Source organism: Oncorhynchus tshawytscha, linkage group LG19 (genome assembly GCF_018296145.1).
Source record: "Oncorhynchus tshawytscha isolate Ot180627B linkage group LG19, Otsh_v2.0, whole genome shotgun sequence".
NCBI classification, from domain to species: domain Eukaryota; kingdom Metazoa; phylum Chordata; class Actinopteri; order Salmoniformes; family Salmonidae; genus Oncorhynchus; species Oncorhynchus tshawytscha.
In genome coordinates, this window is record NC_056447.1 from 50,257,641 (window position 1) to 50,273,045 (window position 15,405).

Consider the following 15,405-nt stretch of genomic DNA (forward strand, 5'->3'; position numbering starts at 1 on the left):
CCTGGTTAAATAAAGGTAAAATAAAAATAAATAAAAAAGTGCAGCCAGAATAACAGCAAAGTAGTCGCATTTGCATTTGTTTAAGCTGTTTTTTAGTGACATTTATTTTGATTCATCCATAGTAATGAAATAACGAGGTGCAATTTCGCCTGGCATAGAACATTTTCTCACTCGTCAGGACACGGTTGTTCAGAGGAGCTAGCCAACAACACAGCTAACACAATCACTGTTGTTCAGAGGAGCTAGCCAACAACACAGCTAACACTATCAATTCAAACTGAAGCTGGAAAGACTGCAAACTAGCTGCACTTTGTTTAGTTTGAATGTTTTTCAATTGACAACTAAATGTTAGTATAAAAGAAATGTGAGATTATTTCAAGATGCTTTTTATAGTGGAGATCAAGTTTATAAATTGCGTGGCTGGGCTGATGAGACAGTGGATTATGCAGTCAGATGGAACAGAGTAAGCAGACATTTAAACGTCTTAGATTTAGCCGGTGGTACTTGTGGAATAGACACCGGCTAGAATGCAGATTTAACCAATCAGCATTGAGGATTGAGCATTGAGACCCACCTGTTGTATAATGTGGCATAGGTAGTTGCGCAGTAGCAACAGTTTTGTGTGTGTGTGTGTGTGTGTGTGTGAGATGTAAGAAAAAAGACAGCTTCAATCTCGACAAAAGGCAATATTTTATTACCAAGTCTCCTGTGAACATCATGCCACTCACTCACTTTTGCTCACACACATATAACATGCGCACTCACACACAGTCTTGGTCGAACAGGGAGTACAGGAGGGAACTGAGCATCCACCCCTGAGGGGCCCCAGAGTGTTGAGGATCTAGTGTGGAGACGTGTTGTTGCCTATCCTTACCACCTGGGGGCGGCTCGTCAGGAAGTCCAGGATTCAGTTGCAGAGGGAGGTGTTTAGTCCCAGGGTCCTTATCTTAGTGATGAGCTTTCTGGGCACTAGGGTGTTGAACGCTGAGCTGTAGTCAATGAACAGCATTCTCACATAGGTGTTCCTTTTGTCCAGGTGGGAAAGGGTAGTGTGGAGTGCGATTGAGATTACGTCATCTGTGGATCTGTTGCGACAGTATGCGAATTGGTGTTGGTCTAGGGTATCTGGGATGATGTCGTTGATGTGAGCCATGACCAGCCTTTCAAAGCTTTTCATGGCTACCGACGTGAGTGCTATGGGGCGGTAATCATTCAGGCAGGTTACCTTCGTTTCCTTGGGCACAGGGACTATGGTGGTCGGCTTGAAACATGTAGGGATTACAGACTTGGTCAGGGAGAGGTTGAAAATATCAGTGAAGACACTTGCCAGTTGATCCGTGTATGGTTTGAGTACAAGTCCTGGTAATCCGTCTGGCCCCACGGATTTGTGGATGTTGATCTGTTTAAAGGTCTTTCTCACATTGGCTACCGAGGGCGTTATCACACAATCGTCTGGAACAGCTGGTGCTCTCATGCATGCTTCAGTGTTGCTTGCCTTGAAGTGAGCATAAAAGCCATTTAGCTTGTCCGGTAGGCTCGCGTCACTGGGCAGCTCGCAGCTGGGTTTCCTTTTGTAATCCTTAATAGTTTTCAAGCTCTGCCACATCCAACGGGCGTCAGAGCCGGTGTAATAAGACTCAATCTTAATCCTGTATTGACGGTTTGTCTGAGGGCATAGCTCTAGCCTTTAGCTCGATGCGGATGTTGTCTGTAATCCATGGCTTCTGGTTGGATTATGTACGTACGGTCACTGTGGGGACGATGTCTTCGGTGCACTTATTGATGAAGCTGATGACTGAGGTGGTATACTCCTCAATGCCATTGGATGAATCCCAGAAGATATTCCAGTCTGTGCTTGCAAAACAGTCCTGTAGCGTAGCATCCGGGTCATCTGACCACTTCCGTATTGAGCGTGTCACTGGTACTTCCTGCTTTAGTTTTTGCTTGTAAGCAGGAATCAGGAGGATAGAGTTATGGTCAGATTTTCCAAATGGAGGGCGAGGGAGAGGTTTGTATGCATCTCTGTGTGTGGATTAAAGATGGTTTAGAGGTGTTTTTCCTCTGGTTGCACATGTAACATGCTGGTAGAAATGAGGTAAAAACAGATTTAAGTGTGCCTGCATTAAAGTCCCTGGCCACTAGGAGCGCCACTTCTGGCACTCCAAGTCTGCCTGGTGTCTATTTTCCTAAAAATATGATTACAAAGTATGCACAATGACAGTGACAAGCATTACTGGGAAAAAGGGAAATTGTGTAACTTTTACCAAGCCTACAAAATTTGAAAACAATGTGATTAGCTTCTTCCTAACCCTAGACCATATGTCTCCAGTCACCAAGGCCCTTTATAGAATCCACGACCTGTCCATTATAGAATCCATGACCTATCCATTATAGAATCCATGACCTGTCCATTATAGAATCCATGACCTATCCATTATAGAATCCATGACCTGTCCATTATAGAATCCATGACCTGTCCATTATAGAATCCATGACCTGTCCATTATAGAATCCATGACCTGTCCATTATAGAATCCATGACCTGTCCATTATAGAAGCCATGACCAGTCCATTATAGAATCCATGACCTGTCCATTGCAAAACCATCACATTTTACCTGCAGCAGTGGTTGCCTGCCAGGTGTTTTTATCCGGGGCTACAATTCAAATGTGGGATTTTAGGGAAAACACTGATCTAAGGTGTAAGATCTTAAGGTCTACAAATTCTAACACATGTTGAAAACCCGAAAACCGTTTTAAATTGGAAAGTTTATAGTTCCTTGGTGTACACGTCACGGACCAACTGAAATGGTCAACCCACACAGACAGCGTGGTGAAGAAGACGCTGTTGCGTCTCTTCAACCTCAGGAGGATGAAGAAATGTGGCTTGTCACCTAAAACACTCACAAACTTTTACACATGCACAATCGAGAGCATCCTGTCGGGCTGTATCACCACCTGGTACGGCAACTGCTCTGCCCACAACCATAAGGCTCTCCAGAGGGTAGTGCGGTCTGCACAACACATCACCGGGGGCAAACTACCTGCCCTCCAGGACACCTACACCACGCGATGTCACAGGAAGGCTACAAAGATCATCAAGGACAACAACCACCCGAGCCAATGCCTGTTCACCCCACTATCATCCAGAAGATGAGGACAGTACAGGTGCATCAAAGCTGGGACCAAAAGACTAAAAAACAGCTTCTACCTCAAGGCCATCAGACTGTTAAACAGCCATCACTAACATTGAGTGGCTGCTGCCAAAATACTGACTAAAATCTCTAGCCACTTTAATAATAAAAAAAATGGATGTAATAAATGCATCACTAGTCACTTTAAACAATGCCACTTTATATAATGTTTACATACCCTACATTACTCATCTCATATGTATATACTGTACTCTATACCATCTACTGCATCTCGTTCGGCCAGCGCTCATCCACATATTTATTTGTACATATTCTTATTCATTCCTTTACACTTGCGTGTATAAGGTAGTTGTTGTGAAATTGTTAGATTACTTGTTAGATATTACTGCACGGTCGGAACTAGAAGCACAAAAATTTCGCTACACTCACTTTAACATCTCGTAACCATGTATATATATGAACAATAAAATTTGATTTGATTTGATTTTGATGTAATCCATTCACTTGTGGTGCAACTTTATGGGTTGATTCTGGCTGACTTGGAGCAGTGGTCAATTCAGTTGAGGTTTCATGTGACATACATATTTCTTTTACATTTAATTAACTAGGTAAGTCAGTTAAGAACAAATTCTTATTTACAATGACTGCCTTTACAATGACTGCCTTTACAATGACTGCCATACACTACCATTCAAAAGTTTGGGGTCACTGAGAAATGTCCTTGTTTTTGAAAGAAAAGCACATTTTTTGTCCATTAAAATAACATAAAATTTTTCAGAAATACAGTGTAGACATTGTTAATGTTGTCAATGACTATTGTAGCTTGAAACGGCTGATTTTCTATGGAATATCTACATGGGCGTACAATGGCACGTTGTGTTAACTAATCCAAGTTTATAATTTTAAAAGGTTAATTGATCATTAGAAAACCCTTTTGCAATTATGTTAGCACAGCTGAAAACTGTTGTTCTGAATAAAAAAGCAATAAAACGGGCCTTCTTTAGACTAGTTGAGTATCTGGAGCATTGATTTGTGGGTTCGATTACAGGCTCAAAATGGCCAGAAACAAAGACCTTTCTTCTGAAACTCGACAGTCTATTCTTGTTCTGAGAAAGGTAGGCTATTCCATGCGAGAAATTGCCAAGACACTGAAGTTCTCGTACAACGCTATGTACTACTCCCTTCACAGAACAGCGCAAACTGTCTCTAACCAGTATAGAAAGAGGAGTGGGAGGCCCCAGTGCACAAATGAGCAAGAGGACAAGTACATTTTAGTGTCTAGTTTGAGAAACAGACGCCTCACAAGTCCTCAACTGGCATCTATATTAAATATTACCCGCAAAACACCAGTTGTTAAGCTAGTTGTTTACCCTATTCTGAAACACACACTTGCAAGGCTGGCTACGTAGCAAACTTTTAGCGCTAAATAGCAACCGACTCAGTGTTCCCCCTTTCATCAGTGATGTTACTTTATTAGCTAGCTAGCTAACATTATAGCATATATCTTACATGGATTTACATTTCTGCTGGTCCTTGACAGGTGCGGCAACGTCCTTCATGAGGTAGTCACCTGGAATGCATTTCAATTAACAGGTGTGCCTTGTTAAAAGTTAATTTGTGGAATTTCTTTCCTTCTTAATGCGTTTGAGCCAATCGGTTGTGTTTTGACACGGTATGGGTGGTACACAGAAGATAGCCCTATTTAGTAAAAGACCATTTCCATATTATGGCAATAGCAGCTCAAATAAGCAAAGAGAAACAACAGTCCATCATTACTTTAAGACATGAAGGTCAGTCAATACGGAACATTTCAAGTCCTTTGAAAGTTTTTTCAAGTGCAGTCGCAAAAACCATCCAGCGCTGTGATGAAACTGGATCTCATGACGACCACCACAGGAACGGAAGACCCAGAGTTACCTCTGCTGTTCATTAGAGTTACCAGCCTCAGATTTCACCCCAAATAAATGCTTCACAAAGTTCAAGTAAGAGACATCTCAACATCAACTGTTCATAGGAGACTGCGTGAATCAGGCCTTCATGGTCGAATTGCTGCAAAGAAACCACTACTAAAGGACACCAATAATAAGAAGAGACTTGCTTGGGCCAAGAAACAAGAGCAATGGAACATGTTCCGGGATTCTTCCGATGGCATTGAGGAGTACACCACACCAGTCATTGGATTTATCAGTGCATCGAGGATGTCGTCCCCACAGTGACTGTACGTACATACCCCAACCAGGGTAGGTAGCAACACATCTGCCACGCTGATCCTCAACACTGGAGCTCCCCAGGGGTACGTGCTCAGTCCCCTCCTGTACTCCCTGTTCACCCACGACTGCATGGCCAGGCACGACTCCAACACCATCATTAAGTTTGCAGACGACACAACAGTGGTAGACCTGATCACCGACAATGACGAGACAGCCTATAGGGAGGAGGTCAGAGCCCTGGCCGGGTGGTGCCAGAATAACAACGTCACGTAACCAAGACTTAGGAGATGATTGTGGACTACAGGAAAAGGAGGACCGAGCACGCCCCCATTCTCATCGACAGGGCTGTAGTGGAGCAGGTTGAGAGCTTCAAGTTCCTTGGTGTCCACATCACCAACAAACTAGAATGGTCCAAACACACCAAGACAGTCGTGAAGAGGGCACGACAAAACCTATTCCCCCTCAGGAAACTAAAAAGATTTGTTATGGGTCCTGAGATCCTCAAAAGGTTCTACAGCTGCAACATCGAGAGCATCACTGGTTGCATCACTGCCTGGTACGGCAATTGCTCAACCTCTGACTGCAAGGCACTACAAAGGGTAGTGCATCCGGCCCAGTACATCCCTGGGGCTAAGCTGCCTGCCATCCAGGTCCTCTACACCAGGCGGTGTCAGAGGAAGGCCCAAAAAATTGTCAAAGACCCCAGTCATAGACTGTTCTCTCTACTATCACATGGCAAGCGGTACCGGAGTGCCAAGTCTAGGACAAAAAGGCTTCTCAACAGTTTTTACCCCCAAGCCATAAGACTCCTGAACAGGTAATCAAATGGCTACCCTGACTATTTGCATTGTGAGCCCCCCTCCACCCTCCACCCCTCTTTTTACGCTGCTGCTACTCTCTGTTTATCATATATGCATAGTCATTATAACTATACACTCATGTACATACTACCCTAATTGGGCCGACCAACCACTGCTCCCGCACATTGATTAACCAGGCTATCTGCATTGTGTCCCACCCACCACCCGCCAACCCCTCTTTTACGCTACTGCTACTCTCTGTTCATCATATACGCATAGTCACTTTATCCATATCTACATGCACATACTACCTCAATGAGCCTGACTAACCAGTGTCTGTATGTAGCCTCGCTACTGTATATAGCCTCGCTACTGTATATAGCCTGTCTTTTTTACTGTTGTTTTTATTTCTTTACTTACCTATTGTTCACCTAATACCTTTTTTGCACTATTGGTTAGAGCCTGTAAGTAAGCATTTCACTGTAAGGTCTACACCTGTTGTATTCATCGCACATGAGAAATAAACTTTGATTTGATTTGTACATTAGACCGGTGGAAATCTGTCCTTTGGTCTGATGAGCGCGAATTTGAGACTTTTTGTTCCAACCGCCATATCTTTGTGAGACGGAGAGTAGGTGAACGGATGATCTCCGCATGTGTGGTTCCCACAGTGAAGCATGGAGGAGGAGGTGTGATGGTGTTGGGTTGCTTTGCTGGTGACACTGTGGGGGATTTCTTTAGAATTCAAGCCACACCTAACCAGCATGGCTACCACAGCATTCTGCAACGATACGCCATCCCATCTGGTTTGCGATTAGTGGGACTATAATTTGTTTTTCAACCGTACAATGACTCAAATCACCTCCAGGCTGTGTGTGCCAATGTTGGTGTTGCTTCACAGTCGCCGCTGTTCCATATGGTGTTTTTTAATCTGTTTAAAAAAAATCTAATTTCACTGCTTGCGTCAGTTACTTGATGTGGAATAGAGTTCCATGTAGTCATGGCTCTATGTAGTACTGTGGCCTCCAATAGTCTGTTCTGGACTTGGGGACTGTGAAGAGACCTCTTGTGGCATGTCTTGTGGGGTATGCATAGGTGTCCGAGCTGTGTGCCAGTAGTTTAGACAGACAGCTCGGTGCATTCACCATGTCATAAATAAAAGTAGTGATGAAGTCAATCTCTCCTCCACTTTCAGCCAGGAGAGATTGACATTCATATTATTAATATTAGCTCTCTGAGTACATCCAAGGGCCAGCCGTGCTGCCCTGTTCTGAGCCAATTGCAATTTCCTAAGTCCTTTTTTATGGCACCTGACCACACGACTTAACAGTAGTCAAGGTGGACTAAACAAGGGCCTGTAGGACCTGCCTTGTTGATAGTGTTGTTAAGAAGGCAGAGCATCACTTTATTATAGACAGACTTCTCCCCATCTTATCTACTACTGCATCAATATGTTTTGACCATAACAGTTTACAATCTAGTGTTACTCCAAGCAGTTTAGTCATCTCAACTTGCTCAATTTCCACATTATTCATTACAAGATTTAGTTGAGGTTTAGGGTTAGTGAGTGTTTTGTTCCAAATACAATGCGGCAGGGTAGCCTAGTGGTTAGAGCGTTGGACTAATAACCAGAAGGTTGCAAGTTCAAACTCCTGAGCTGACAAGGTACAAATATGTCAGTCTGCCCCTGAACAGGCAATTAACCCACTGTTCCTAGGCCATCATTGAAAATAAGAATTTGTTCTTAACTGACTAGCCTAGTCAAATAAATTTTTGTTTTAGAAATATTTAGGGAAAACTTATTCCTTGCCACCCACTCTGAAACTAACTGCAGCTCTTTGTTGAGTGTTGCAGTCATTTCAGTCACTGTATTAGCTGACGTGTAGTGTTGAGTCATCAAATCAAATCAAATTTTATTTGTCACATACACATGGTTAGCAGATGTTAATGCGAGTGTAGCGAAATGCTTGTGCTTCTAGTTCCGACAATGCAGTAATAACCAACAAGTAATCTAACTAACAATTCCAAAACTACTGTCTTATACACAGTGTAAGGGGATAAAGAATATGTACATAAAGATATATGAATGAGTGATGGTACAGAGCAGCATAGGCAAGATACAGTAGATGGTATCGAGTACAGTATATACATATGAGATGAGTATGTAAACAAAGTGGCATAGTTAAAGTGGCTAGTGATACATGTATTACATAAGGATGCAGTAGATGATATAGAGTACAGTATATACAAATGCATATGAGATGAATAATGTAGGGTATGTAACATTATATTAGGTAGCATTGTTTAAAGTGGCTAGTGATATATTTTACATCATTTCCCATCAATTCCCATTATTAAAGTGGCTGGAGTTGAGTCAGTGTCAGTGTCAGTGTGTTGGCAGCAGCCACTCAATGTTAGTGGTGGCTGTTTAACAGTCTGATGGCCTTGAGATAGAAGCTGTTTTTCAGTCTCTCGGTCCCAGCTTTGATGCACCTGTACTGACCTCGCCTTCTGGATGATAGCGGGGTGAACAGGCAGTGGCTCGGGTGGTTGTTGTCCTTGATGATCTTTATGGCCTTCCTGTAACATCGGGTGGTGTAGGTGTCCTGGAGGGCAGGTAGTTTGCCCCCGGTGATGCGTTGTGCAGACCTCACTACCCTCTGGAGAGCCTTACGGTTGTGGGCGGAGCAGTTGCCGTACCAGGCGGTGATGCAGCCCGCCAGGATGCTCTCGATTGTGCATCTGTAGAAGTTTGTGAGTGCTTTTGGTGACAAGCCGAATTTCTTCAGCCTCCTGAGGTTGAAGAGGCGCTGCTGCGCCTTCTTCACGATGCTGTCTGTGTGAGTGGACCAATTCAGTTTGTCTGTGATGCGTATGCCGAGGAACTTAAAACTTGCTACCCTCTCCACTACTTTTCCATCGATGTGGATAGGGGGGTGTTCCCTCTGCTGTTTCCTGAAGTCCACAATCATCTCCTTAGTTTTGTTGACGTTGAGTGTGAGGTTATTTTTCTGACACCACACTCCGAGGGCCCTCACCTCCTCCCTGTAGGCCGTCTCGTCGTTGTTGGTAATCAAGCCTACCACTGTTGTGTCGTCCGCAAACTTGATGATTGAGTTGGAGGCGTGCGTGGCCACGCAGTCGTGGGTGAACAGGGAGTACAGGAGAGGGCTCAGAACGCACCCTTGTGGGGCCCCAGTGTTGAGGATCAGCGGGGTGGAGATGTTGTTGCCTACCCTCACCACCTGGGGCGGCCCGTCAGGAAGTCCAGTACCCAGTTGCACAGGGCGGGGTCGAGACCCAGGGTCTCGAGCTTGATGACGAGCTTGGAGGGTACTATGGTGTTGAATGCCGAGCTGTAGTCGATGAACAGCATTCTCACATAGGTATTCCTCTTGTCCAGATGGGTTAGGGCAGTGTGCAGTGTGGTTGAGATTGCATCGTCTGTGGACCTATTTGGGAGGTAAGCAAATTGGAGTGGGTCTAGGGTGTCAGGTAGGGTGGAGGTGATATGGTCCTTGACTAGTCTCTCAAAGCACTTCATGATGACGGATGTGAGTGCTACGGGGCGGTAGTCGTTTAGCTCAGTTACCTTAGCTTTCTTGGGAACAGGAACAATGGTGGCCCTCTTGAAGCATGTGGGAACAGCAGACTGGTATAGGGATTGATTGAATATGTCCGTAAACACACCGGCCAGCTGGTCTGCGCATGCTCTGAGGGCGCGGCTGGGGATGCCGTCTGGGCCTGCAGCCTTGCGAGGGTTAACACGTTTAAATGTCTTACTCACCTCGGCTGCAGTGAAGGAGAGTCCACATGTTTTCGTTGCAGGCCGTGTCAGTGGCACTGTATTGTCCTCAAAGCAGGCAAAAAAGTTATTTAGTCTGCCTGGGAGCAAGACATCCTGGTCCGTGACTGGGCTGGTTTTCTTCTTGTAGTCCGTGATTGACTGTAGACCCTGCCACATACCTCTTGTGTCTGAGACGTTGAATTGAGATTCTACTTTGTCTCTGTACTGACGCTTAGCTTGTTTGATAGCCTTGCGGAGGGAATAGCTGCACTGTTTGTATTCGGTCATGTTACCAGTCACCTTGCCCTGATTAAAAGCAGTGGTTCGCGCTTTCAGTTTCACGCGAATGCTGCCATCAATCCACGGTTTCTGGTTAGGGAATGTTTTAATCGTTGCTATGGGAACGACATCTTCAACGCACATTCTAATGAACTCGCACACCGAATCAGAGTATTCGTCAATGTTGTTATCTGACGCAATTTGAAACATATCCCAGTCCACGTGATGGAAGCAGTCTTGGAGTGTGGAGTCAGCTTGGTCGGACCAGCGTTGAACAGACCTCAGTGTGGGAGCTTCTTTTTTTAGTTTCTGTCTGTAGGCAGGGATCAACAAAATGGAGTCGTGGTCAGCTTTTCCGAAAGGAGGGCAGGGCAGGGCCTTATATGCGTCGCGGAAGTTAGAGTAACAATGATCCAAGGTTTTTCCACCCCTGGTTGCGCAATCGATTGCTGATAAAATTTAGGGAGTCTTGTTTTCAGATTAGCCTTGTTAAAATCCCCAGCTACAATGAATGCAGCCTCCGGATAAATGGATTCCAGTTTGCAAAGAGTCAAATAAAGTTCATTCAGAGCCATAGATGTGTCTGCTTGGGGGGGGATATATACGGCTGTGATTATAATCGAAGAGAATTCTCTTGGTAGATAATGTGGTCGACATTTGATTGTGAGGAATTCTAAATCAGGTAAACAGAAGGATTTGAGTTCCTGTATGTTTCTTTCATCACACCATGTCTCGTTAGCCATAATTATACGCCCCCGCCCCTCTTCTTACCAGAAAGATGTTTGTTTCTGTCGGCGAGATGCGTGGAGAAACCCGCTGGCTGCACCGCCTCCGATAGCGTCTCTCCAGTGAGCCATGTTTCCGTGAAGCAAAGAACGTTACAGTCTCTGATGTCCCTCTGGAATGCTATCCTTGCTCGGATTTCATCAACCTTGTTGTCAAGAGACTGGACATTGGCGAGAAGAATGCTAGGGAGTGGTGCACGATGTGCCCGTCTCCGGAGTCTGACCAGAAGACCGCCTCGTTTCCCTCTTTTACGGAGTCATTTTTTTGGGGTCGCCGCATGGGATCCATTCCGTTGTCCTGGTTGAAAGGCAGAACACAGGGTCCGCGTCGCGAAAATCATATTCTTGGTCGTACTGATGGTGAGTTGACGCTGATCTTATATTCAGTAGTTCTTCTCGACTGTATGTAATGAAACCTAAGATGACCTGGGGTACTAATGTAAGAAATAACACGTAAAAAAAAACAAAAAACTGCATAGTTTCCTAGGAACGCGAAGCGAGGCGGCCATCTCTGTCGGTGCCGGAAATTGTCATCCGCATACATAGAAACTCTGGCTTTACTCAAAGTCAGTGGCATGTCGTTAGTAAAAAAAATTAAAAGCAAGGGGCCTAAACAGCTACCCTGGGGAATTCCTGATTCTAACTGGATTATATTTGATAGGCTTCCATTAAAGAACACCCTCTGCTAGACAAGTAACTCTTTATCCACATTATGGCAAGGCGTGTAAAGCCATAACACATAAGTTTTTCCAGCAGCAGGCTATGATCAATATTGTCAAAAGCTGCATTGAAGTCTAACAAGACAGCCCCCACAATCATTTTATCATCAATTTCTCTCAGCCAATCATCAGTCAGTTGCGTAAGTGATGTTCTTGTAAGTGATGTTCTTCTTTCCAGAAGTTTACTAAGGGTTGGTAATAGGCTGATTGGTCGGCTATTTGAGCCAGTAAAGGGGGCTTTACTATTCTTGGGTAGCAGAATGACTTTAGCTTCCCTCCAGGCCTGAGGGCACACGCTCTCTAGTAGGCTTAAATTGAAGATGTGGCAATATCGTCTACTATTATCCTCAGTAATTTTCCATCTAGATTGTCAGACCCTAGTGACTTATCATTGTTGATAGACAACAATAATACATGTTTTCGCCTCTTCCACACTGACTTTACGGAATTCAAAAGTACAATTCTGGTCTTTCATAATTTGGTCTGATATACTTGGATGTGTAGTGTCACATTTTGTTGCTGGCATGTTATCCCTAAGTTTGCTTATTTTGCCAATGAAAAAGTAATTCAAGTAGTTTGCAATATCAGTGGGCTTTGTGATGAATGAGCCACCTGATTCAATAAATGAAGGAGCCGAGTTGGCTTTTTTCCCCCTAAAATTTCATTTAAGGTGCCCTAAAGCTTTTTACTATCATTCTTTAAATAATTTATCTTTGTTTCATAGTGTAATTTCTTTTAATTTTTTATTTAGTTTAGTCACATGATTTCTTAATTTGCAGTACGTTTGCCAGTCAGTCGGGCTGCCAGACATACAGTGCCTTGCGAAAGTATTCGGCCCCCTTGAACTTTGCGACCTTTTGCCACATTTCAGGCTTCAAACATAAAGATATAAAACTGTATTTTTTTGTGAAGAATCAACAACAAGTGGGACACAATCATGAAGTGGAACGACATTTATTGGATATTTCAAACTTTTTTAACAAATCAAAAACTGAAAAATTGGGTGTGCAAAATTATTCAGCCCCTTTACTTTCAGTGCAGCAAACTCTCTCCAGAAGTTCAATGAGGATCTCTGAATGATCCAATGTTGACCTAAATGACTAATGATGATAAATACAATCCACCTGTGTGTAATCAAGTCTCTGTATAAATGCACCTGCACTGTGATAGTCTCAGAGGTCCGTTAAAAGCACAGAGAGCATCATGAAGAACAAGGAACACACCAGGCAGGTCCGAGATACTGTTGTGAAGAAGTTTAAAGCCGGATTTGGATACAAAAAGATTTCCCACGCTTTAAACATCCCAAGGAGCACTGTGCAAGCGATAATATTGAAATGGAAGGAGTATCAGACCACTGCAAATCTACCAAGACATAAGAATTACTACAACACTTCTTGTATTACCTCTTATACACTATATTAGGCCCTATGGAACTTTGGTTTTCATAGATATGGCTATTATATTGTGATCACTACATCCTATAGATTTGGATACTGCTTTGAAGCAAATATCTGCAACGTTAGTAAAAATGTGATCAATACATGTTGATGATTTAATTCCTGTGCTGTTTGTAACTACCCTGGTAGGTTGACTGACAACCTGATCCAGGTTGTAGGCACTGGTTACAGTTTGAAGATTTTTTCCTGAGTGGGCAGCTTGATGAAAGCCAGTCAATATTTAAATCACCCAGAAAATATACTTCTCTGATCACATACATTATCAAGTATTTCACACATATTATCCAGATACTGACTGTTAGCACTTCGTGGTCTATAGGAGCTTCCCACAAGAATGGGCTTTAGGTGAGGCAGATGAACCTGTAGCCATATTACTTCAACAGTATTTAATATTAGATAGTCTCTAAGCTTTACAGGAATGTGGTTCTGAATATAGACCACAACACTGCCTCTGTTGGCATTTCTGTCTTTTCTGTAGATGTTATAACCATGTATTGCTACCACTGTATAATCAAAGCTATTATCTAAGTGAGTTTCAGAGATAGTCAGAATATGAATGTCATCTGTTACAAGCACGTTATTGACTTCATGGACCTTGTTTCTAAGGCTACATTTTGTTAATATGGGCTATTTTTAGCACTTTTCTGGGTTGTTTGATTGACAAGCTTCCCAGTAAAGCATTAAAAACAATGGTAGACTTACTCATGTTATTTACATTGGAACTGATAGTGCAGGGTGAGCTGCATAAAGTGGTCTTCCTACTATTGCACACCGCCTCAGTGCTAACAGTGTAACTCTGGTTTATAGGCTCATGATTACTGCTTACAATAGCTGTAGGATAAACAGATGGATTTGGTGCAATTAGGGGTACATAAATTAAATGACTTACATTGTGTTTGCCAATGCCCCTAAGATCATGTACATTTGATGCAGCATTATGACGACTCATTGTCACAATGGTAGGGATTAACTGAGCTGGTCTCGGATCACTTACTGCAGTGTTTCAATGCAGCCTTGAAATGCGTGGACAGAGTCCAGGAGCCAAGATCACTTGGATGGACTCCGTCATTCCTGTAGAGTATCTTCTGTTTCCAGAAGGTATCAATAAAAGTGACTCCAGCAGAGCTACAGTAGTCTTTTAGCCAGATGTGTAATGCCACCAGTCTACTGAATCTTTCACACCCGCGGCCCAACGATGGTACTGGACCGAAATTATTGGCCATTTTTTGGAGTCTTTTAATGCTAAAATTAGTTATTTAAAATCAATTTTCAGATGTTCTGAGCTACCCCTCCTGATGTCATTTGACCCCACATGGACTACGACAGTGGCAGCTCCCGGCATCTGTGGTAGAACAGTCAGAAGCAGCCTTGTTATGTCCTGTACTCGTGCACCTGGGTAGCACAGGGTTTTTGCCTTGGGGACCGAGATGTTTCTCACCATAGAGCTGCCTATGAGGACAGCTGGTGATGTTGAATGGGCCAGTCTCTCAGGCAGCCTCACGGCCTGGTGAGGCTAGGTGCTACGAGGATCTGAACCCGAGGTAGAAGCCACCGGAGAGGTAGACTAAGCCGAGGATGAAGACGCAGGTACCTCCGGATCCGATCTTGATTGGGAAGCCACCACGGACGAAGGCGCCAGAACCTCTGGATCCAGGGCGGCAAAGCTGTTTCTGGTCTGTGTCAGTTCCGCAGAGTGAAGGAAAAGCAGCCAACAAGTGCTCAGCATATTTGGGAACTCCTTCAAGACTGTTGGAAAAGCATTCCAGGTTAAGCTGGTTGAGAGAATGCCAAGTGTGTGCAAAGCTGTCATCAAATCTAAAATATATTTTGATTTGTTGAACACTTTTTTGGTTACTACATGATTCCATATGTGTTATTTCATAGTTTTGATGTCTTCACTATTATTCTACAATGTAGAAAATTGTAAAAAATAAAGAAAAGCCCTTGTGGATAAAGTTTGGCATGACACAATTTCATGTGTACAACATCTAAAGACCTGCATCATGATACAGAGAGCTTTTCAGTCTGAAAAAATATGTATTTGGGTGTTTTTGGAGCCTTTGTTAATTATTTTTGGATGCCCTGTATCTCCTGAATGAGGCCCAGGAAGTAAATCGCTGTTGGGGCAAGTTTCTCAAAAAGAAATTAAATGATGTGTCTGAAACCTTCTATAGCATGCAATTTACATCAAAAATACTGATCAGATCCCTAAAT